The 25,984-nt window shown below is 41.1% G+C and overlaps 1 non-coding gene across 1 annotated transcript; it reads left to right on the top strand.

The window, feature by feature from the left end:
- Window positions 1–8,317: 8,317 nt before the first annotated feature.
- LOC131226383 (small nucleolar RNA R71) lies at window positions 8,318–8,424 on the top strand. Its single transcript, XR_009161772.1, has one exon. It is a non-coding gene; the product is annotated as a small nucleolar RNA R71 (small nucleolar RNA).
- Window positions 8,425–25,984: the final 17,560 nt, after the last annotated feature.

Genomic DNA, 25,984 nt, shown 5'->3' with positions numbered 1-25,984 from the left:
ATAGGGGTTTTAAATGCAGTACGGTATGCCCATAAGGCATCGGTCAATCGGATTGACCAATCCTTACGGTCAGGGTTAACCGTTTTCTCCAAAATGTGTTTAATTTCTCTATTAGAAATCTCAGCTTGCCCACTTGTCTGTGGGTGGTACGGGGTGCTCACCTTATGAGAGATACCATATTTCTTTATTAAGCTCTCGAATGATCTATTACAAAAGTGTGAGCCCCCATCACTAATGATGGCTCGAGGCGTTCCGAATCGAGAAAGAATGTTTTCTTTTAGGAATTTAATGACCGTGCGATGGTCATTCTTTCGACACGGAATCGCTTCGACCCATTTAGTGACATAATCCACGGCGAGCAAAATGTACAAATTTCCAAACGATTGGGGGAATGGTTGTCACGCCCCAAACTCGGAAACCGGGCTCACAAAATTCCCGATCGCCGAATCTGGCCCCGACAGCCTCCGTAGAATCCCATTCTCGGCTCACAGCTCCCATTCGCCAGGTTCCGATCCTGGGATGCTACAAGGAGGATTTTCAACATCAGTTTGATTCGTAATAAGCATAACCAAAGGCATAACCCACAAACACAACCAAAAACTCCATCACATTTCCACTATAATCAAAACTTTACAGGTACAATGAGCATAAGGGAAATACAATGAATATAGACTAAAACTCCAAAAGAAGATCAGCCACGCGTCCAAGCCTCAGCGCTGCTGCGATCCAACGTCACCTGCACGCAACGGTCGTGCATAAGCTTATAGAAAGCTTAGAGGGTGGTGAAAGTTTATGCTCAAGGTGATAATGTAGCTATACAGTATCAGAGTAATGCGGAACATGCTGATGAATGCCAAGAATACCATTAGCCGTACCAAGGCCATGTGGTGCAAAGAATGATGTCGGCCATACCAAGGCCATGCAATGCGAAATGCAAGTCAAGCATACAAATCCTCATCTAAGTCCACATGTCAATACGGCTCAAATCGGGAATATCACTGGGGTCTAGTACACTCCAAGCCGATTGCCGCCCCATCGCGCGCAATAAGGTGAGTGGAAAGACCTCACTATCCGCCGCCAATATCGGGCTCGGCTCGTCAATAGCGGACCCATTCCTCGAGCCGGTCGAACTCCTAGCATTGCCCCTACTCTCGGGCGGTGTAAGGCCGCACCCCCTTCCAACCGACCACGACATAGTGGAAAGCGCAACCATCCGGTAATCGGCACTCGCGCTCATGCATCCACTCGGCTAGACGTTGGAGCAACCTCCTGGTACCATAAGGGTTTAGGGACTTTCACCCAGTGGATATCTATCGCACCCCATGTAGAAGATTTCCTGGTATCCAATCCCGCCAACCACGATACGTCTGTGGGGCCACGGCCCGATGTCGCTAGGGCATACAAGAACCATATCACACAATGCGAATGCATGAATCACACTATCCGGTCATGCAGAGGAATCCTGCGCGTATCGTGCGCTCATGTAGGGCAACACCCTCTGTACGGTCCCATAAACAATCCGCCCAAAGACATATGCTATGATCACCATCTCTCATATTAAGCATACATATGATGCATATGATCATGAATCATGGAATTTAAATATGTTATATGGGGTGGATGACGTGCATAACGAAGGTGGGCCTAGACGGCCTACACATAACATGCACGAGCCTAACAATGGGCCCTAGGGAAAGTCATAATGCGGCATTTAACCACACTATACTTGCAATGTGGACATCAAACCACCATTGCTCCCAAGGCATAGCCCTGACGTAAACATCATCACATAAATTATTTTGGGATTACACATTGCAATGGACCTTAGGTACATCCATTGGGCCCTTAAATACATCAAATTAGCCAAGTCACAAGGGCCTTATATTCATTAAGTGGGGCCACACCAATGGGCCTTATGTACATTGCAATGGGCTATAACCCGGGGCTTCAGAACATATCAAATAGGCCTAATCTTATGGGCCTTATGTGTATCACATGGGCCACACCAATGGGCCCTAAATGCACATCAAATGGGCCTCAACCCATAGGCCCCAATATGTCTTAATGGGCCTTAAACCATGGGCCCTTAATACCTCAAATGGGCCTTGGGCCCATAATACATCAAATGGGCCTCGACCCTTGGGCCTTGCACATACATCAAAGTGGGCCTCAACCATGGGCCATAAGTACTGAGGTGGGCCTCAATCACGGGCCTCAATATTGGTAACAAATATATGCACAAAATATAGTATATAATATATGTATAGTATATAATATATATATATATATACATAATACATATAATATTATATGAAATATAATATATATATATATATATATATATATATATATATATATATATATATATACACACACACATCACAGGGGCCCCCATAGAGCCCCTACTTGGACCGAGTCCGTCTATCCCAGTGGCTCCACGTCCACCGTCCAGGCGGACGGTGGGAATGAAACACGTACATCAATGTGGGCTCCATGTGGGGCCCACCATAAGGTTTAGATGCCATCCGAACCATTGATAAGGTCACATGGGCCCAGTTGAAGGGTGAGAACAATTCTCACCCTGATCCCAAACATGGTGGGCCCTGGAAGGGTTTCAAAGGTAAATGTTCAATCCCACTATTTCACACGGTGTGGGCCACCAGTTTTGGATCAAAGTTGATTTTTGGGGTGGGCCCACGTCGGATAGTGGCCCACCCGATGAACGGGTTTGATGGCACATAAACGTTAGGGTGGGGCCACGGCCGGGCCGTGGGTGGTGGCTGCTCGAAGCAGCGTCGCCGGACGTGGCGTCTTGTTGGCGTGCACTGCCTGGCGCAACAGCAGAATAGCGCTTCTTCATTTTTTTATTTTTGTTGTTTTTCAGAAAATCTGCAGATTTTGCAGGTGGGGTCCACATCCAGTTAATCTACACCGTCCAGCGTTCTTCCATGGCTCACCACGAGCAGAACAAGTCCAATATTGGACATATTTCAATGTACAACAACTCAAGGAAGTTTTCAATGGTGAAAACCACCATTTGCTACGGTATGGCCCGCCTGAAAGTCTGATGGATCCCATCTTTCAGGTCAACGGCTAAAAAGAGCTTGGGAAGGGAATGGATGGTGTGGATTTAATACATACATCAAGGTGGGGCCTACATGAGGGGACAACCCCCTGGCAAGCTAATATTTATGTTTTTTTTTTTTTCCCAAAACGTCCAGCGTTCCTGGACGCTGGACCATTGAAAATAAATTAGGGGTGGGCCCTGCTTAGGTGGGCCACCTCATGGAAAATGGTGTGGATATTACACACAAAGTGGGCCCCACTTGTAGGTGATTTGGATGGAATACATACCCTATGGTAGGGTCCATTCAAGTGGGCCACACAACCTCATCATCTTACAACAAAATAAAATAAATGAAATAAAATTAAAATAAAAAGGGAGAGAGATAGAGAGTGAGACCGTGTGATGGAGGGACCCCGGCACTATGGGCCCTCCCTTGCACTAAATCATACATTAAGTGGGTCCCATTACAAGTGGGTCCATGGAATTGAAATCCAACGGTGGAGATCCCTTCTCCACTAAAATAAATGGTCTAGATGACCCTAAACATGGAAGGAAATAAACATCATGATGGGGTCCATGGAGAATGGCCCCATCATGGAATGATCATGATGATCCAAGTGGGCCGTCGGCCACATCTTAGGGTCCAAAGTGAGATCCAAACCATTAATCGGTTGGCCTCACTTGGTCCATCTTAAAAATGAAAATCTACCCTATTAAGACACCCACCACTTGATCTTCTTGCTCCCTAGGCTTCCTTGGTTCCTTGAGCTCCTCTTTGATGGTGGAAGATGAGAAATGGATGGTTGAGATGAGAGATGAAGGGGGTGGGAAAGGTGGGCCACACAAGTAGTTTGGGAGAAATGGGAGAGGGTCTCATACGTAAGGATTTTTTTTTTTTTTGAAAGAAATATGAAGGAATAAAGGAGAGAGGGAGAGATAAGAGAGAGGGAGAGATAGCTTAGGTAGGAAATGATGAGTTGTAAGAGAGGGTGGCTAGCATTAAATGCTTGTAAGAGGGATAGGGGTAGGTAGGGTGGCTATAGCTAGGGTAGGGTGGCTATAGCTAGGGTAGGGTGGCTATAGCTAGGGTAGGGTGACTATAGCTAGGGTAGGGTGATGTCATCATTCTCATAATTTCCTAGAGATTAGTGCCACATGGAATAGGTGGGCCCCGCAATACGCGGTCCACGGTCATTATAATGCATAGCCCCCAACTTATGATCTAAGCGTCGGTTTCACGCACAAGACGCGGCGTTGGAATCGCAGCGACGGAGCGGTCGCTATGATACAACTTTCGGATCAAGCCGTCATCGGTGCGCGGAACCTGGCCTAGGATCGTGTGCAAACACCGGATATGGTACGAAGGTTGACGGAATTTGACCGGAAGGACCGCGGAAGCCAACGGAACAGTAAGGATTAGGACACGGGTCTTACAATGGTCCCATGAAATCGATGCCCCAGCAATCAAATGCTTCAATGATAAGGATGGGATTCAAAGGCATTATATTTCGACGGGACAATGCTCCCAATTTCTGGCAACGCTCACAAGCTTTGCAAAACTCATGAGTGTCCCTAAACATAGTGGGCCAGTAAAAGCCACACTGCAGAATCTTGGCCGTGGTCTTTTTAGCAGAAAAGTGACCACCACAGGCCTCTGAGTGACAGAAGGAGATGACGCTCTGATGCTCATCGTCTGGTACACATCTCCTTAGGATTTGGTCTGGGCAATATTTAAATAAGTAAGGATCATCCCAGAAAAAGTTGCGCACCTCGGTGAAGAATTTCTTCTTATCTTGCGCAGTCCACTGTGTCGGTATGGCACCTGTAGCAAGATAATTAGCAATATCAGCGAACCAAGGTGAATGGGAAACTCGGAACAGTTGTTCATCAGGGAACATGTCGTTGATATGAGTCGCCTCAAGGGAATCAGAGGTATTAAGGCGAGAAAGGTGATCGGCCACTACGTTCTCTACTCCCTTTTTATCTTTAATTTCCAAATCAAATTCTTGGAGTAGAAGGATCCATCGTATCAGACGGGGCTTAGAATCATTCTTAGAAAGAAGATACTTAAGTGCCGCATGATCTGTGTAGATACCTAAATTTGTCCAAGGCGAACACTACAGCTAAGAGTTCCTTTTCCGTAGTCGAGTAGTTCACTTGGGCAGAATTTAAGGTTCTACTTGCGTAGTGAATGACGTAGGGCCGCTTATCTTTTCTCTGGCCTAAGACCGCTCCAAGAGCATAATCAGAAGCGTCGCACATAAGCTCAAAAGGAAGGCTCCAGTCGGGTGGCTGCATGATAGGTGCAGTGGTTAACGTGCCCTTAAGCTTGGTGAAAGCTTCCTGGCATTGCTCAGTCCACTCGTACGGAGCATCCTTTTGGAGAAGAGTACATAAAGGACGAGAGAGGAGACTAAAGTCCTTTATGAATCGCCTGTAAAATCCTGCGTGTCCTAAGAAGGATCACACGTCTCTGATGTTCTTGGGTGGAGGTAGGTTAGAGATAAGATCGATTTTTGCCTTATCTACCTCGATTCCCTTGGACGAGATAATATGCCCAAGGACAATTCCCTTCTGAGCCATGAAATGACACTTCTCCCAATTAAGTACCAAGTTCTTTTCTTCACATCTTTTCAGCACACATTTAAGACTTTCCAAGCATTTGCTGAAAGATGGACCATAAACAGAGAAGTCGTCCATGAAGACCTCTAGATATTGCCCCACCATGTCAGAAAAAATACTAAACATACATCGCTGAAAAGTGGCAGGGGCATTACATAGTCCGAATGGCATCCTTCGATAGGTAAAGGTACCGTAGGGACATGTAAATGTGGTCTTTTCCTGGTCTTCAGGGGCTATCTCTATCTGGTTGTAGCCCGAATACCCGTCAAGGAAACTATAATAGGAATGACCAGCTAACCTTTCTACGATCTGATCAATAAATGGTAAAGGAAAGTGGTCTTTCCTCGTGACGGTATTCAACTTTCTGTAGTCAATGCACATTCTCCAACCAGTAGTGACTCTAGTTGGCACGAGTTCATTATTAGCATTGGCTACGATGGTGATTCCGGACTTCTTAGGGACCACTTGAGTTGGACTCACCCATTGACTATCAGATATAGGGTATAAATACCCACATCCAATAGTTTAAGAACCTCGGCCTTAACCACTTCCTTCATGTTTGGATTTAGTCTACGTTGTGGTTGCCGAGCGGTTTTTGCATTATCCTCAAGGTATATGTGATGAGTACAAATCGAGGGATCGATTCCTTTGAGGTCCGCTATCGTCCATCCCAGGGCTCCTTTATGCTCAATGAGAGTAGATATAAGCATACTCTCCTGCTCTTTCTCCAGGTGGGCAGAGATCACCACCGGGTATGTCTCATCTTGACCTAAGTATGCATATTTCAAATCAGAGGGCAAAGGTTTTAGGTCAAGCTTCGGCGGCTTGAGGTTAGACGGTAGAGGCACTATATCGGTTTGTGGCAATTCTTCAAATTGTGGCCTCCACCGGTTAACTTCAAGTACCGGTGCAGTATCAAGCAAGGCACACGTCTCCCTAATCATGTCATCATCGAAATCATGGGAGTGGGCCAGGCACGTCTCCAGATGGTCGGAGGATAAGGTTAGAGGTGTCGTATCTTCCACGAAAGAGTCAATCATGTTAATGTCGTGGAAATCGTCATCATCCTCTGCGTTGCTGCCGTTATTGAAAAAAATGTTCGACTCCAATGTCAAATTTCCAAAAGACATAGTCATGATACCATTCCTGCAATTGATAATTGCATTTGACGTGGCAAGGAATGGGCGACCAAGAATGACGGGAATCTGAGTGCTCATGTTATTGATGGGTTCGGTGTCCAGGATGATAAAATCTACAGGGTAGTAAAATCTATCGACCTGGACTAACACATCCTCAATTATCCCTCTTGGTACACGAACAGAGCGATCAGCAAGTTGTAGTGTGGTTAGGGTGGGTTTTAATTCACCCAAACCTAACTGTTTGTATACCGAGTAGGGAATCAGATTGACCCTTGCTCCTAAGTCAAGAAGTGCGTGATCAATTCGATGGTTCCCGATTACACATGATATGGTTGGGCTACCGGGATCCTTGAATTTCTGCGGCACGTCTTGCTTCAGGATGACACTCACTTTTTCAGTCAAGAATATTTTCTTTTGAATAATTTTTCGTCTTTTGGTCGTGCATAAGTCTTTCAGGAATTTGGCATATGAAGGTATCTGTTTAACGACATCAAGTAGAGGAATGTTGACTTTCACCTGTTTCAACACCTCTAGGATATCCTGAGAGTTAGAGAGGGGTTTTGGTGAAACCAACCGTTGGGGGAATGGAGTAACTGGCTTCTCTAGAAGTTCCGGTTCTACTTTTTATGGGGCATCACTGGATCCATCATTGTTATCCTCTTCTAGTTCTTGAGGCTTTTCGGGCTTAACCGGAAGAGTTTTATCAATGATCTTCCCACTCCTAAGAGTGGTGATGGATTTAGCATGCCCCATCTGATTTGAAGAGCTGGGATCATTATTCTCGTACTGCGGTTTAGGATTGTGGAGAGGTTGTGCAGGAAGCATCTTCTTTTCTATAACCGTCATACGAGAATCTATCTTTTGCATAAAATCTGTGATTCCTCGCATTGCCTGAGCCAGCTCTTGTATGAGATTTTGAACCGGTTCCTCTTGAGGTTTCACTTGATTTGGATTTTGATTGAAGAAACCTGGAGGAGTCGCCGTTTGTCCATTCCTCCAACTAAAGTTTGGATGATTTTTCCAGCCAGGATTGTATGTGTTGGAGTTAGGTCCAGTAAAAGGTCTTTGATAGTTGTTTACGGCATTGGCTTGTTCATTCAACACTCCTCGAAAGGCGGGTATTGTAGGACAGTTTTCAGTTGTGTGAATGTTGCAATCACAGATGCCGCAAACAATTTCATTGACCTTATCCTTCTTTCCTTCCATGGCCTCAACTTTCCTTATGAGCGTAGTCACTTTACACTTGAGATCATCCTTTTCTTTCAAGAGATATAATCCACCTTTCTCCTTTAATTGAGTCGGCCTAGACGTGGTGTTCGCCATTGGGTAATAGTCCCATGATTGTGTTTTTTCAGCGAGACTATCGAGGTAATCCCATACCTCGTCAACATCTTTGTTGATGAACTCTCCATTACACATTGTCTCCACCATTTGGCGCATGGAAGATGTCAGTCCATCATAGAAAAAATTTGTAATGCGCCACGTTTCAAATCCGTATTGTGGGCATGAACTGACCAAATCTTTGAACCTTTCCCAACATTGGAAGAATGTTTCATCTTCCTTTTGGGCAAAGTTCATGATTGCTTTTCTGAGGGTAATCGTTTTATGATGTGGGAAGAATTTTTTTATGAATTCCCTCTGCATGTCGTTCCATGTGCCAATGGATCTAGGACGCAGTGAATGTAACCACGTCTTAGCTTTCTCTTTTAAGGAAAAGGGAAAGAGTTTCAGCCTAATTGTATCCTCAGATACATTAGGAAAACATAATGTAGCTATAATCTCATCGAACTCTTTCAAGTGCAAATATGGACTCTCTGATTCAAGTCCATGGAATTTGGGAAGGAGTTGGATAACTCCTGGCTTGATGTTCATTTGTCCTGTGTTTTCAGGAAAAATCATGCATGAGGGCATACTCACTCCCGCCGGTTGTAGATAATCTCGTAAAGTACGAGGCGGGGGTGCCTGTTGCACCTCATTTTCATCTTGGGTATCCTCCACCCTGGGTGGAAGTAGAGGAGGTTGGTCTTCAGCCATAACTTCAGTTAACTCAGGGGATTTCGAGCGGTGTCTAGTCTTGCGATGGGTAGTCAACCCCTCGACCAATCCTCCTTCAGTCAAGAGACGTCGAGTGTTGTCACGGGCCCACTTGGGCATGAAAACACTCGCAGCCCTCAATTAAAAACCTAATCCTAAGAAAGGAAAAGAAAATCTAGAAAGAAAGAGAGAGTTGGAAAGAAATTACCAAATTGGAGTCCTGAGTTAAAACCTGCAAAATAAAACAAGAATAAGTTGGATTCTAAAATAAGAAGAACAATCCTTTAAAGTAAAGGTAGTAGTAAACTAATTTCTAAAAGAAAGTGGAAATTTCTAAAATAAATTAGGAAAGTCCTAAACTAGAAAGTAAAGTACTAAAAGAGAATTGAAAAATAGAAAGTAGGGAAGGAGCTTACCGAATTAGAAATTTCTATCTTAAAGGCCTACAAAATAGGAAGGTTAGTTTCTAAAAAAAATTCTAAAAATAAATTAGGAGACAAATTAGATTTTAAAAGAGTTAGAAAGTTACTAAAATAGAAATAGAAAGTTAATTTCTAAAAAGGGAAAAAAATAACCTAATTTCTAAAAATAAACTATTTCCTACAGAAGGGAGGATTCTGGAATTAGAAAATTTCTAAAAAAAAAACTTAATTCTAAAAAAAATAGGAAAAAGTAGAGAGATTAGGAAGAAATTACCAATTGAGAAACTTATGTCAAGATCCTACAAAATATGGAAACAAGTTAGTTTCTAAGAAAAAAAAAAAAAAAAAAACTTTTAGCCTAAAGTTAGTAAAATCCTAATCCTAACCTAATTCTAAAACTAATTAATTTCAGAGAATCGTAACCGTCAGTCCCCGGCAACGGCGCCAAAAACTTGTTCACACCCCAAGTGCAGGGTTGTGATGTAGTAATAAACTCGGTAAGACCGAGGTCGAATCCGCAGGGACTGATACCTGTACGTTATCTGAACTAAGTAGAACTAGAACTAGTCGAAGATGCGATCTAAAACAAATAGAATTTAGGAAATAATTGCGGAATGATTATCTAAAACTTAAGTAACTCAGAGGAAGGAAACTAGGGATTCAGATGATCCACTTGTAGAGATCAGGGAGATCTTATGCCTGCATCAATAATTATGAAATTTAAATTGAACGTTACTTGATCTAGTTTTTAAGAGATGAAAAGTATATGAATTAGAATGGATTCCATCATCTAACCATGCCCAGGGGACAAAGTAAACAACAGAATTAAACTAATTATCAACCAACCAACAACGTATGAAGATCAGGAAGGGTACTGTCATCCTACCATGCCCATGAAACAATGATGAACAACAGGGCTTTCTGACTTCATAATCATAAAAAAAGGGAGGAAATACTCAAAGTCATTGCAGATCTATTGTAATTTTAGTCACAACACACCATTAAAAACTGAAAGTATTCCTTTAATTAAACGAAAATCAAATTCAGTTCGTGAATTGAAATCAAATTAAAGGCAATGAATAAAATCCCCCATCTCACTACAAGCTTCACCTCTTAGCCCTAGCTAAGAGGTTTAGCCACTCATGATTGGCCTAAGCCCAAAACAAATAGAAAGAAAATGAAAATGAAAAAGAGAAGAAAAATAAAGAAAAATTTCTTATCTTTTCTCTCTCATCTTCTCTCTCTGTCTTCTTTTCTTCCGTCCTTCTTCCAATCAGCCGCACAACCTCTCTCACGTGCCAGCCACGTTCCAATCCTCTGCCGATGTCCAGCACGAACACTTCTTCCCAACCAAAAACGACTTCCCACTTTTTCTCCCCCTCCGTTTCCAAACTTTCTCTCCTTTTATCTTTCTTCTCACCTCCCTGCTGTGGAGTCCTGGCAGGACTCGGCTGCGGAAGCTGGAGACTCCTGTATGTAGAGCCCGTCCTGCCTTTCGCAGGCTGTTTGTAATAGGACCGGGCTCTGAATCACGCAACAAAGAGGCGTTCTGCGTAAGAATGATTGGTGGGGCCCACTTTATCTATCATTTGAGAGATCCATGCCGTCTAACAGCTTCTCCTCAGAATTTCGACCGAACATGGTCTGTTTTGATCCTCCGTTGACGCTGCCCATGGAAGAATTCCTGTTGTAACGGCATTCGAATGGTCCTTTTGTGATTGTTGTGGCAGACATGTATGCGTGTATGGCTGAAAACGGTCAGCATGGTTCTGACAATATTGAGTCCCTCTACATGATGGATGGCTCAGATTGATGATTTGGTCCGTGATGATGGCCCACTACGATCATCCGCAGCCTCTGTTACGCAGACAGAAACAGAGCCGCGGACATTGTTTAGTCGGTGGTGACTGTGGCCACACTAGGATTCTAATGTCGAATCCACTCCGTCCATTGTTTTCAGGACGAAAAACCGTCTGGGATTGCTCGGTTTTCGATACAAAGTGCGGTATCTCATGAGAGCGTAACCCAGCCGTCCATCCTGCGTTTAAACAGAGATCTATGCATATGTGTATGCATGGGACCAGACGGACAGCTAGGAGTCGGTCTTGGCTGTGTCCTGAGTCCGGTGAACGGTTCGGATCATCGATCCATATAACGAGTGGGGCCCATTAGCGAAAAACGGACGGACAGCGTAAAGACGCTGTCCGTTTTTTCCGCAGAAGAGGGAGGGCGATGGGTCGCGGTTGGTTTGACCAGGCCGGCTGATCCGGTGCACAGCGCATGTACATTTGCTGTGTACAGCTGTCACGTGGAGCGGGGTCTTCCTTGATGTTTGCGGGAAATCAGATCCGCTCATCCCTTTTATCATCTCATTTAATGGATAAGGCCCACATTTGAAGCATATGTGAATATCAGGTGGCCCTCAGCTCGGTAATTCATGGGCTGATCTGACCATTGGACTACTTCCATAGGGATCCAACTATTGAAATTTGACGTGTACGGTTTATTTAGGGTCTTCAGGCCATATATGAAGATTCGATCCTGATCGGATGGTGGGAACCCTATGATCTTGCATTCTGGAAACTTTTCAGGCCACTTGAGCTTCAATTCCTCGATTTTCTTGGATCCCTGGCGTGTAAATCTGTCGATCTTGGTCTCATAGGGTCCGTCCCATGCTCTGGTGCTTTCAGATCGTTAAATCCATGCTTTTAGTACCCTTTCCCAGTCCAGGCTCGTGAATACGCCCTGCATCACAAACATGATTAAATCAGGCTGTTAAATCGTACTATGTTCGTAAATCTAGGCAGTAACTGGGTCTGATATGCAATATTTGACCCTCAACACAACCCCCAACCAGCATTTTGCTAGTCCCGAGCAAAGTATGCGAAAAATAAGTTGAGAAATACAGGACAATTTTTATGAACTCAAGCGATTTTTTTATTTAAAAAAAAAAAACAGTCTAGATTCGAAAATTCTAAGATGCATGAATGTTGGATATTACTTCCTCCTGGAATCAAGTGCACAATAAATTTCATAATCAACTTTAAAGTATTTATGCATTAATTAGAATAATTCTAAACAATGAGTATCATGAGTGTATAATAAAATCTCGACTTATCGTCATTAAGAAATCCAATGGATAATTTTTATGATAACATTGATAATCAAAACAGTATTTAGGACACTCAAAACTTAAACCAGAATTTGCCTTTTAGTTCTTTTTTTTTTTTTCTTTTATCGAGGGAGAGGAGAATTGAATCCACACCTATAGGGAGCAAACCTATGGTGAAAATTATTCGCCAAACCTTTTCCAAAGGTATCTCTCTCTCCCTGGGCTTGACGCCCATCGCGGGTGTTAAACCAAGATAGTGCCCGGAATTACTCAACTTGGTCCAGAATTTAAGTGTTTCAAACGCGTGAATCCCCTAGGTTGAAATCTGGAACTTAAATGAAACTAGTTACTTTGTTCTTTCACAAAGTTGTGACTTTCAGACCGTCAATTCATAGCCAAAGTCGGGGTACTGACTAAAGATATTTCTTCAAACATATCCGTATGGTCGCGGCCTCGATCGACTATCGGTGACCATTAAACAGACTCCTAATCATATCTGTTGATCGACGCATCCAAATGGCAGGCCGATCATATCCATACGTAGATCATCATTAGGGCTAACTATCCTACGGTGTATATCAATATGTACACCCCATAGTGGGCCTTAGAGCTTAGAAAAATCTTCTCATAAGGCTAGTATAGTAAAAACCCAGCCCTTGGGGCCATTCATACCAAATCTGGCACTATATAAGGGCTTCATTTGGGCACCCCATCTCTCCATACGAATTTGCATTTTCTAAAGGAGAGAAAGAGAGAAAGAGAAAGAGAAAGAAGAAGAAGAAGAGTGAGAGTAAGAGTTGGAGGTTTTGGTGCTTCCTTTCATCGGTCTCCTCCAACCAAGGCCTGACCTCGATCATTTTCCTCCACCGAATCCACCCTATTTGCGATTGGGAGGAAAGAAACAAATCTTACTTTCTAACCTAGGTTTTTCTAAAATGAATTGCATGAATCTCATATAATTCTTGGTGTTTATATAGGAATTTGTGATTTTCTCCAAATCCCTATCCCTATGAGCTCAAAATTGGATATTCCTTATTAAGGTGCGGACCATTATCTCTAGGTTATCATTTGTCGACCCTTGAGGTTTTAGTTAATGATTAGATGCTTGTAAATGAATTTGTACATGTTAATATGTAAATGTTTTGATTTGTCTATAATATATGTTATTTGTTGGATATGGATACTCACATGTTTGATGAAATGTTTGAATGATGGAATGTATTGCTTTTTTTATGCTCATGTACTTGATTTAATACTTAAGTGATTGTACTACTTTATGCATGCTCACATGTTTGATTTAATGTCTTAATGAACGTATTATTATATGTATGCTTACAAATTTGATGAAATGCCTAAGTGGTTGTGTAATATAACCTATGCTATAATTGTGTGATGTAGTATTTAGTTCATAACGATACTTAGGATTGTTATAATATTGGGTCAGTTGGCTAACTGCCTGAACTAAAAGGGTTGTCCAAGCTAAGGTGGCCACCCTGGGCTTGTTCGATTGACTTGAGTTAAACACGGACGAGCGACAGTAGCTGGACTACATGAGCTACTTGCACTCAATGACGGTTGTGTCGTAGTTCTCCCAGTTCAATTAAATTAGTCCACTAGCCAACTGATCATGTATGTTCAAAATGTATGACACGTCCGTTCCTAATGGATGTGTTTATTCATAACTGTTAGTGTGATATGATCCCACTAAAACTCATGAGTCGGGCATGGTGGTATGGGACACCGTGTCTGAGCTGTCATCCTATGCTGGGGTGACAAGCCTCCCCATAGTAAGAAGTAAGCACAAATGGAGGTGATATATAATTGTTTGAACAACCTCCGTTAAATTACCTGGTTGATAGTTTCATTCCAGAGTACTGTTCGAATGACTCGGGCGTGAATGGAATTGGGTGACGAGCTATTTTCCTTTATGTGTTTTGGTTTTATGTGATAAGCCCGCATCTCAAAACTGAGTGATCATACCCGATATTGGATGACGATTCGTATCGGGTTGATCCTCATACATTTAGGTATCATACCGTACCTTTAGAATTGTTGATTTGTGAGAAAAGGGGTGATACTTAAAGTTGGATCAAGGGACACCGGTGATGAGTTGCTACATGGGGCAACGAGCTACGTGATTTGGATAAGGACACGTAATATAACGCCGGTATCCTATCTTAGCCAATATGCTTGATGAATGAAACTTAATAATTACTCGGTTAACATGATCATTCATTGCATCGCATTAGTTTAGAATATGACGAAACAGGCGTTGGAGTCGCATGTTGAGGAAGTATTATTATTTGCGAACCAGGTGATCGGAGTCATGTGTGAGGGAGTGTTATTAGGAAAGGGCATGCATCATGTCATATTTTCATATCTATATTTAACAAGAGTATTTAAGAATTATTTGATTTCTTGTTTATCATTAATTGCGCTGATTATGTCGATAACATGTGTAACTTAAAATGAAACCACTGAGTTAGCTACTCACTCCCACCTGGGACGGTGTTTTAAAATACCAACCAGGCATATTATTAATGCATGTTCTATCAAGGCCTCTGGCGGGTAGGCTTAGATCGGTTTGCACCACCGCCGTTATGCTCTGGAAGATTTGGAATAAATTGAAAACTTTACACTTTAACCATATTGGGTATGTATATTGTTGAGGGTCGAATATTGCATAGCAAACCCCAATTACTGTCCGATTTTACGTACACGATAATGCCTAATATTATAATTTAATCGTGTTTTTGTTGCAAGATGTAATAAGGAGTTTGGACTGAAAAATAGTACTAAAAGCGTGGATTTGACACTCCGAAGTGACTAGAGCAAGGGACACACTCCAAAGAACCAAGACTGAAGACTTTACATGCAAGGGATCTGAGGAAATCAAGCCATTCACGTTAAAGAGGCCCGAAATTGGTGAAGACTGCAAGATCACATAGTTCCCGCCATCTGATTGGCTCAAAACTTCATACATGGCCTGAGGGCCATAAATTAACCGTACATATCAAATTTCAGCCCTCGGATCCCTGTAGAAGTGGCCCAACGAACAGATCAGCCCCTAAAACTCTGATTTTAGGCCCACTTGCTATCTGGATATGCTTAAAATTTGGTCTTAACCTCTCAATTCACACGACGAAAGGAATGGACGGAGAGGATTCTTTATATACATCAAGATGGAACCCACCCTGCATGGTGCATGTGCACAACACATGTACAGTCGCTGTGCACCGAATCTCCCAAAGTCGGTCAGCACACGTTGACCGACTCTCATCTTCCAAACCAAGAACGGCAACAACGACTTGACACCGATCACCGGTTCTTGGTTGTGGGCCCCACTAATCATGTAATTTGAGGATCTGGACCTATTAGGTTTCCAAAGGGCGTATGATCCAAGCCTAGGTGGCGGAATTTCAAAAGACATCGAAGATCAGTTTTTGATCGTCCAAACGGAAGATGGACAGTGGAATAAATCAGTTTGCGGGCCATACCGAAATTAAACCCGAATTGGCCTTCCTGTGTGTTTTTCCGGTTGGAATACAATGGGCGGTATGGATCTTCCATCTGATTGCAATCAGTGGGCCATCACACTTCACAGAGTTGACGTGCGTCGACTCTGTTTCGCAACTGAGGCTGTGTCCATTCGTTGTGGCCCACCATCATGCAGTAAAGGCTTGATAAGAGTCATTCATCAGGTAGAGGAAGCAAAACCAATCAAATTCATGCTGATCTTTGGCGGCCATGTACATTCACAGGATCGTTACACCGATCGCAAGAAGATTGTTTAGCTGCCAATGCAGCCTGATTGTCTCAGTGGGCCGCATCAACGGACAACCATAACTCTCCATATCTGGTCGAAATTTCGAGGAGAAGATGATAGACGGCGTGGATTTCGCAAACGTCATATAAGACGGGCCCCACCAGCAGCCCGCGCAAGAGCTTCCGCGTTGCGCATGTAGCTGCGAAAGGAGTTGTGGAAGCTTCACCGACTCCAGTTATGCACTCTCTACCGCCCTTGGCAACTATAAAACAGAGGGAGAGAGAACGTGAGGGGATGATTCAGCTGGGGCATAGAGTGCAGCCGTGGAGGCGAATTTTGAAGCCGGTTTCCTGGAGTTCTTTTTTTTTTTCCTTTTTCTTTTTCTTTTTGTTTATTTCTTTCCTTTCATGTTTTTCCTTAGTTTTAGCATGATCATGCTAGGCTAGACCTCTTAGCTCGGGCTAAGAGGTGAAGCTTGTAGGATGATGGGAGACTTTTTGCTTCTGCCTTTTGTTTAGACTGAACTGATGTTGATTTTATTTTAATTAAGGGAATGTTTTTAGTTTTTAATAGTCTGTTGTGACTAAAATTACAACGGGTCTGCGATAGCTTTGAGCATGTTCCTTTCTTTTTTTTTGATTATGACATAAGGAAGCCCTGTTGTTCACCATCGTCTTCTGGGCATGGTTGGATGAAGATACCCTTCCTAACCTTCATATCATGTTGATTGGGTGGTAATTAGTTTAATTCTGTTGTTTACTCTGTCTCCTGGGCACGGTTTGGTGATGGAATCCATTCTGATTCATATACCTTTCATCTCTTTAAAGTTCGATTTGATTTTCATGGTTGCACCTTTCAACTGGATGAAGATGAGTTAAGTTCTTGAAACAGGCATAAGATCTCTCTGATCTCTACAAGTGGATCTTCTGAATCCCTACTTTCTTTCTTCTGAATTCCTTAAGTTTTAGAGTAATATTTCACTATTATTCCTCAAAAACCATTCGATTTAGATTTCATCTTAATCTAGTTCTCGTTCTACTTAGTTTCAGATAACGTACAGGTATCAGTCCCTTGGGATTCGACTTCGGTCTCACCGAGTTTATTACTACATCACAACCCTATACTTGGGGAGTGAACAAGTTTTTGACGCCGTTGTCGGGGATTGACGGTTGCGATTCTCTGAAATTAATAGGGTTTAGGATTAGTTAAGATTATGATTTTACTAACTTAAGTTTTAGATTTTATTTCTATTTAATTTTTAGAACTAACTTGTTTCCTGTTTTGTAGGATCCTGACATAAACTTCTAAATTGGTAATCCTTTTCTAATTCCTCTACTTTTTATATTTTTTAGAATTAGGGTTTGAATTTTAGAAATTTTCTAATTCTAGTATTTTCCTATTTTTAGGAAATACTTTATTTTAGAAACTTTCCTCTTTTGTTTTTAGAAACTAGGTTAGCTATTTCCCTTTTTTTTTAGAAATTCTTTCTAATTTTAGAAACTAATTCATCCTTCTTTTATTTTATTTTTAGAAACTTTCTAATTTTGGGCTTAGATTTTCTATTTTAGAAACTTTCTAATTCTAGGTCTTCTTTTTAGAAACTAACTTAGCTTCTAGGTTTAGGGAACTTTCTTTTTTAAAAACTAACTTTCTATATCAATTGTAGGAACTTTCTAACTTTAGACTTTATATTTTAGAAACTAATCTCTTTTGTTTTCTTTTACAGGATCTTAACATAGGAACTTCTCATTTGGTACCTTCTTTCTAACTTCTCCTCATCTTACTTTACACATTGTTGTAGGATCGTTTCTTCTGTTTTTCTTAGGATTAAATTTAGATTAAGGGTTTCATCATGTATATGCACGAGTGGGAACGTCAGTATGCTGAGAAGAATAACCTATTTTGGGATGATAAAGATATAAATCAACCTATGTCTCAAAACTTTTCTGAAACTATCAGTAAGAACCGATCAGAATATAAAGATCCACCGGCTAAGAAGTCCTTACGTGATTATATGCAGGAGAACAATTACACCCCACGGATTAACAAAAAGTACGTGAGTGTTGGGGTTATCATAATTATGTTTGTGAGAATTATTATCACCCATTTGATAAAAAGAAAATAATGCGTGATTATATCATGAGTGATAATAAGTATTACCAACCAGCAGATTCTCCCACCTATGATCAGTATGACTATAACCGGTGGGAACATCAAAATTGGGTAAATGAACCATCAACAAGTTATAATAATTCTCTTGGATCCCATACCTTTGAAATCCAAACAGAAACGACCCAAGAGGATTCACTTCAACATGACATAGCCTGTCTTGCGGAAATTAGAAAAGCAATGGAAACACTCATTTCGCGCCTCGAAAGGATAGAGGAAGCTTTCTCATCCCAACCACAACCCAATCCAAAAATACAATGCTAGGAAAGTGATTCTCACTCACTTTTGAAGGAATCTGGAATTTGGAATGAGGAGTTAAATTCCATTAATGAGCATGCAGTTCAATCTCCTGATGAGAAGATCTCGATGACTGTTCAAAGGAATGGTGAAGATACATGGATGTCTTTTAAATATAGTGATGATGATGATACAACTTCCTTACATGACACACAGGATTTCAATGATGAGGTAAAGGTTAGTTTATTTGAACCTCAACCGAATTTAGGAATAGAATGTGAGGAAGGCGATCTCATCCCAAATGTGCACTGCACTGAACTAGAATATGATGAATATTGGGACGGCGATCCTGAATGTACAGCCACAGTTCCCCTGGAATCTATCTCAAGTTTGGTCCAGGTCAATGATCAAGATGTACACAAAGTGGTCGGTCATAATGAGTCACTCCCCTCACCTGACATGTCTGATTTAAAAGTGGAGGATGAGCTCCTTACAACCAACCCTTCTAACTCTTGTGAAACATGTTTGGACCACGCATCTGAATCGAATGATGATGTGTTTCAGGAGAAGGACGAGTTGCTCGCTACGACCCTGGAATTTGAAACCACTCAATTGAGGCCACCATCTGAGCTATACACGTTTAACAATTCAATGCCTCGATTGAGTAGTCTCAATGAACAAAGTGATCACATCGATGCTTACCCTATTGATTTTCAATCTGTGTGTGCAGGACTGGAGGAAGAAAGCGTACATCTGGCTACTTTTAAGGATGATGGTTTCCTTAGGCAAATCATCGCGAGCTACAATGTGGAAAATAAGTCACACTCAGCTGAACTTCCCAACTCTTTGGATGATTGCTTGGCATACTTTGCAGATTCAAACAATCCCATGTCAAAAGATAAAGTGGATGCCTTGCAAGACGACATCTCGGTAGTCATCACTGACTGAGAGAACCCTTATTCTGAAGCCCCTTCTTCCCCTGATCCTAAACGTCTACCAGTAAAGGAAGAGAAGCTAAAAATTGAACCGAAGTTTGGAACTTCGGAATGTATTGAGACTACATCACTTCTTAAGAAGTTTTCTAAACTTTATTTACTTGTAGTCTTTGATTCACCATTGGATACTAACGTTGAAACTTCTTCTGTCACAGGTGAATCGTGTATACTCTGGCTACCTCAAGCAATTCAATGAAAATTTTCTTATGAGGTATATAAGTTTCTCTGGAAAGTCATGCTCTAGAGTGTCTAAGCCTATTGCAAAAAGGGCTTTTAGATGATCTTGTTGAGGAACTTACTAAGAAACTTATCAAGATATTGGCCGGAAGAGGAACCTTGCGGTATGATCGAGTAGTTTTTTCCTGCATTCATAGGACTAGGGTAGTTTGCTTCATGCTGTTCTAAGTTAATTTGTTGTCTGGCTAAAGGCTTAAACTTAGCGCTCCTGGGAGGCAACCCAGCTTTTCATTCCATTTTATTTTTCTAGTTAGTTAGTTCAATGTTTGTGGGTAACATTGCTGCAAACCCTCACGAGACTACAACTCGTCCACTAGGGGTAACCTAAGGGTTTAAATGCTTGTTGCATACGCTAAATGCAATCGAGAGCATTTGCGAAAGTGGTGTAGGTAGGATTTTATTTTTGTTATTTTTATTTTTTATTTTTTATTTTTTTATTTTTTACTTCTATTGGTTTCTCTCTAGTGATGACCCACTCTTACGTAGATATCTTTGGAAAGCCTCTTAATTCTTTCGTCCAGGTACTATCTTTCCATCACTCCTCTTATATTTTCGTTGTCCCAAGTGCATTGCATGCTTATTTCTTTTATATTGAGGACAATGTAGATTTTAGGTCGGGGGTGGGAGATTAGGTTTCCTAATCAGTGTTTTCTTGGTCTTGAGCAAGAATTGTGAAATTTTTCAAAAATTTTTCTGACATTTTTATGAATTCAAAGTGATTTTGACAACCATTTTGGATTTAGAATTATAAGATAAGTGATGTTGGTAATTTATGACTCTTAGATTGAAGTGTTAATCTATGATTAGAAGTTTTAAACATTGATTGAGTCATGATTTCACATGTCACATCTCACTTTCACATTAAGATTTCAGTTTGATATTGAAGGGTTAACTTGGTAATCACTAAGCATGTAAGGAACTAGCTTGGAAAATTTGCCCGTTATAATCAATTGAAAAAAAAAAATAAGATACCTTTGGAAAAGGTTGGGCGAATAATCTTCACCATTTGTTTGCTCCCTATAGGTGTAGATTTAATTCCCCATGGATGATATGTGAAAAGGATTAGGTGGACGATCTTTATCATAGGTTTGCTCCCTATAGGTGCGAATTCGATTCTCCTCTCCCTCGATGGAAAATCAAAAGCGAGAAGAATGAAAAAGAAGAATTGTAAGGCAAGTTCTGGTTTAGGTCTTGAGTGTCCTGAATGCTCTTTTGATTATTAATGTTATCATAGAAATTATCTATTGGATTTCTTAATGATGATAAGCCAAAATTTCATCATACACTCATGGTACTCATTGTTTAGAATTGTTCTAATTAATGTATAAATACTTTAAACTTGATTATGGAATTTATTGTGCGCTTAATTCCAGGATGAAGTAATGCCCAACATTCATACATCTTAGAATTTTCGTATCTAGATTGCTTTTCAAAAATCACTTGAGTTCATAGAGATTGTCCTGTAATTCTCAACTTATTTTTCGCATACTTTGCTCGGGACTAGCAAAATGCTGGTTGGGGGTTGTGTTGAGGGTCGAATATTGCATAGCAGACCCTGATTACTGCCCGATTTTACATATACGATAATGCCTAATATTATAATTTAATCGTGTTTTTATTGCAGGATGTAATAAGGAGCTTGGACTGAAAAATAGTACTAAAAGCGTGGATTTGATACTCCGAAGTGACCAGAGTAAGGGACGCACTCCAGAGAACCAAGACTAAAGAATTTACATGCCAGGGATCCGAGAAAATCAAGTCATTCACGTTAAAGAGGCCCGAAATTGGTGAAGAATGCAAGATCACATAGTTTCCGCCATCTGATTGGCTCAAAACTTCATACATGGCCTGAGGGCCATAAATTAACCGTACATATCAAATTTCAGCCCTCAGATCCCTGTGGAAGTGGCCCAACGGACAGATCAGCCCCTAAAACTCTGATTTTAGGCCCACCTGCTATCTAGATATGCTTAAAATTTTGTCTCAACCTCTCAATTCACATGATGAAAGGAATGGACGGAGAGGATTCTTCATATACATCAAGATGGAACCCACCTTGCATGGTGCGTGTGCACAGCACATGTACAGTCGCCGTGCACCGAATCTCCCAAAGTCAGTCAGCACACGCTGACTGACTCTGCTGACCGATTCTCATCTTCCAAACCAAGAACGGCAACAGCGTCTTGACGCCGATCGCCGGTTCTTAGTTGTGGGCCCCACTAATCATGTAATTTAAGGATCTGGACCGTCTATTAGGTTTCCAAAGGGCGTATGATCTAAGCCTAGGTGGCGAAATTTTAAAAGACATCGAAGATCGGTTTTTGATTGTCCAAACGGAAGATGGACGGTGGAATAAATCGGTTTGCGGGCCATACCGAAATCAAACCCGAATTAGCCTTCCTGTGTGTTTTTCCGGTTGGAATACAATGGGTGGTATGGATCTTCCATCTGACTACAATCAGGGGGGCCATCACACTTCACAGAGTGACGTGCGTCGACTCTGTTTCGCAACTGAGGCTGCGTCCATTCGTTGTGGGCCACCATCATGCAGTAAAGGCTTGATCCGAGTCATCCATCAGGTAGAGGGAGCAAAAGCAATCAAATTCATGCTGATCTTTGGCGGCCATGTACATTCACAGGATCGTTACAGCGATCGCAAGAAGACTGTTTAGCTGCTAATGTAGCCTGATTGCTCAGTGGGCTGCATTAACGAACAACCATAACTCTCCATATTTGGTCAAAATTTCGAGGAGAAGATGATAGACGGCGTGGATTTCACAAACGTCATATAAGACGGGCCCCACCAGCAGCCCGCATAAGAGCTTCCGCGTTGTGCTGCGCACGTAGCTGCGAAAGGAGTTGCGGAAGCTTCACCGACTCCAGTTACGCACTCTCTACCGCCCTTGGCAACTATAAAACAGAGGGAGAGAGAACGTGAGGGGATGATTCAGCTGGGACATGGAGTGCAGCCGTGGAGGCGAATTTTGAAGCCGGTTTCCTGGAGTTCTTTTTTTTTTCCTTTTCCTTTTTCTTTTTGTTTATTTTTTTTCTTTCATGTTTTTCCTTGGTTTTAGCATGATCATGCTAGGCTAGACCTCTTAGCTCGGGCTAAGAGGTGAAACTTGTAGGATGATGGGAGACTTTTTGCTTCTGCCTTTTGTTTAGACTGAGCTGATGTTGATTTTATTTTAATTAAGAGAATGTTTTTAGTTTTTAATAGTCTGTTGTGACTAAAATTACAACGGGTCTGCGATAGCTTTGAGCATGTTCCTTTCTTTATTTTGATTATGACGTAAGGAAGCCCTGTTGTTCACCATCGTCTTCTGGGCATGGTTGGATGAAGGTACCCTTCCTAACCTTCATATCATGTTAATTGGGTGGTAATTAGTTTAATTATGTTGTTTACTCTGTCTCCTGGGCACGGTTTGGTGATGGAATCCATTCTGATTCATATACCTTTCATCTCTTTAAAGTTCGGTTTGATTTTCATGGTTACACCTTTCAACTGGATGAAGATGAGACTCTAAGTCCAGTTGAGTTCTTGAAACAGGCATAAGATCTCTCTGATCTCTACAAGTGGATCCTCTGAATCCCTAGTTTCTTTCTTCTGAATTCCTTAAGTTTTAGAGTAATATTTCACTATTATTCCTCAAAAACCATTCGATTTAGATTTCATCTTAATCTAGTTCTCGTTCTACTTAGTTTCAGATAACGTACAGGTATCAGTCCCTTGGGATTCGACTTCGGTCTCACCGAGTTTATTACCACATCACAACCCTATACTTGGGGAGTGAACATATATTGTGGCTTGTATAATCCTCATTAGGGCGGACACTACTTTTTAATTGTATTTTGACTGTTTGCTCTATATTTATTAATTTTTGTTATCTCTGCCTCGCTTTGGTTCCGCTAAGTTGAATTGCACAACTTTGATTATTCGTGTGCGGACTTGATGTGAATTAGAATGAAGATGCATGTGCATTTTATTACGTCAACACCTGAGAACTCGGGATTAGAGTCTATGTACTCGGGTGCCGATTTTTAGAGTTCTACATTATCGTAAGCTAATTCAATTGGAAAATTTGAAATCTTTTGTCAAACTTCAAAACGCATAAAATTCACCAAAAGAATTTATAAGAGGTCCCAGTGCTTTTTGTATTTTACCATAATACTAGTTCACCACCATTTTCTCTAAGCAGGGTTTGGCGTAGGTCATTAGATGCGATTAAGTGGGATAGAATTGCATTTGGAGAGGATTGGGAAAGGTTGGGATTAGGTGAGATGGAGTTGCATTTAGTCTTATAGAATTGCATTTTGTTCCATGCAGCCGTGGATTTTGAAATCCACTGCACGCACTGATGAATGTATTTATCCATGTCGTCCATTCATATACACCATTTACGCATGACACTATGGTTATATATGTGTACAAGTGAATGACATCCATTTTGAATTTGATCAGTTGATTACAATTCCATGGTCCACCAAACATGATTTTGCTTAATCCCACATTTCCGTGGCAAAATTTCTATCCAAGCATGGGATTGGATGGCAACAATACTATGGTATTTTCGAACATGCAATCATTGTGCAATATATAATGATGTTAATCCCATCTAATACAATTCAATACCATTCAAATATAGGGACCAAGCAGGCCTTTAGGCATCATATAGGACTATCCAAACCTTCAAAATTTGTGTATATGAGATGAGGAAACTATACAATACCAGATTGTTTGGACAGTCTTTACCTTTGGCCTCTGGACACTTGTTTTAGGATTATATTAAGACCACTTGGCTTTTTTTGTTTTTAACCATCCAATAAAAACGTATCTAGTAAGCGTCACGGCAGGGACTGAAGTCATGGTCAGTCCGTCAATAGAAGGATGTGACTGAAAAGACTGTCTACATATTACACCCGGTGACCGGCAAGAACTGAAGTCAGGACTCTACGCCAACGTAGGCATGTGCCTATGATGGCTGCCTAAATGGCACTTCAGTCAAAGTCAATATGTCACGGAAGGGATGGACTGTTGCAAGTAATATGCTGTCTAAATTACTGGCTAATCATGAAGCAGGCATATCCTAAGATCACGCTCACAAAGAAAGAGTGACCGTTCTTTTGTTAACCATTAGACGAATGCTTAAAAAGTAACCAGCTGTCAACTGTGGAATTATACGATGATCAGGCTGACTATGATGTTTTATATACAGGCACTTAGAAATTATAAATGCGGTGTACGTTAAATCATTAATTCAAATAAAATTGAGTAAAATGTGCAGCCCATTGTGGGAAAGTAACACACCCAAGATCAGGTTAGTTGAGCAATCCTAACCTCTAATTTTTGGACTCTTGTTTGTGTGAATAAGACGTACTATTGGATATATTTCATCTTAACCATCCAATAAGTGTCCACCAATTTGATATTTTGATGAACACGTAAGCTTAATTTTTACTTCAAAGTTCATGCACAGAAAGTACCTTTATATGGATGGTTTAATTTTACTACTCGTATGGCATGAATGCATTTTCTAAATAATTACTAAGTGCCTGCATGTTATCCAACACAATCCGCAAGAGTATCAAAGTTCTTTTTTTTTTTTGTTTTTTTTTTTTCCAATTTTTTTCCTCAGAAGAATATAGTGTTAGATGGCTTTTGCTGATAGTCATGTATGTTGTGAATGTGAACTCCACGGCAGGGACAAAAGTCTATATCAACCTGTTAATGGGGGATGTGATTGCTAATGAACTGTCTAAATTGCACCTGTGACCGATAGGGACATGTGTGGAGATTCTAGTGGAGTTGTCTGCTTGAATGAATGAGTCCTTGTAAATATCCTCCTAAAATTAGGAAAAATATGAAGAAAAAATTATCTTAACATTGTCTGACAGTTCACATGCACCCATTCGCATAAAGTAAACGGTACAAACATCAAATTATGAATTTTTGTACCATATATTGTGAGAATTATTGTATACATGAGACTTAATTCAATACTTTATTGTTTGTTATGCACTATTTATATAAGGTATACTAATAAAATCCATATTGCATATATGTTGCAGTTGCACATGTGAACATGGTGCAATTAATCTTATTAGTTTGGACCATTGAACAATGGGCCCTGCCCCGTACAGCCTGAAAATGGTGGCTTTAAAAATCATGCATAATATAGATGTC

This window comes from Magnolia sinica, chromosome 14 (genome assembly GCF_029962835.1).
Source record: "Magnolia sinica isolate HGM2019 chromosome 14, MsV1, whole genome shotgun sequence".
NCBI lineage: Eukaryota > Viridiplantae > Streptophyta > Magnoliopsida > Magnoliales > Magnoliaceae > Magnolia > Magnolia sinica.
The sequence above is the reverse complement of the archived record's forward strand: the minus strand, read 5'-3'. Positions and strand labels throughout refer to the sequence as shown.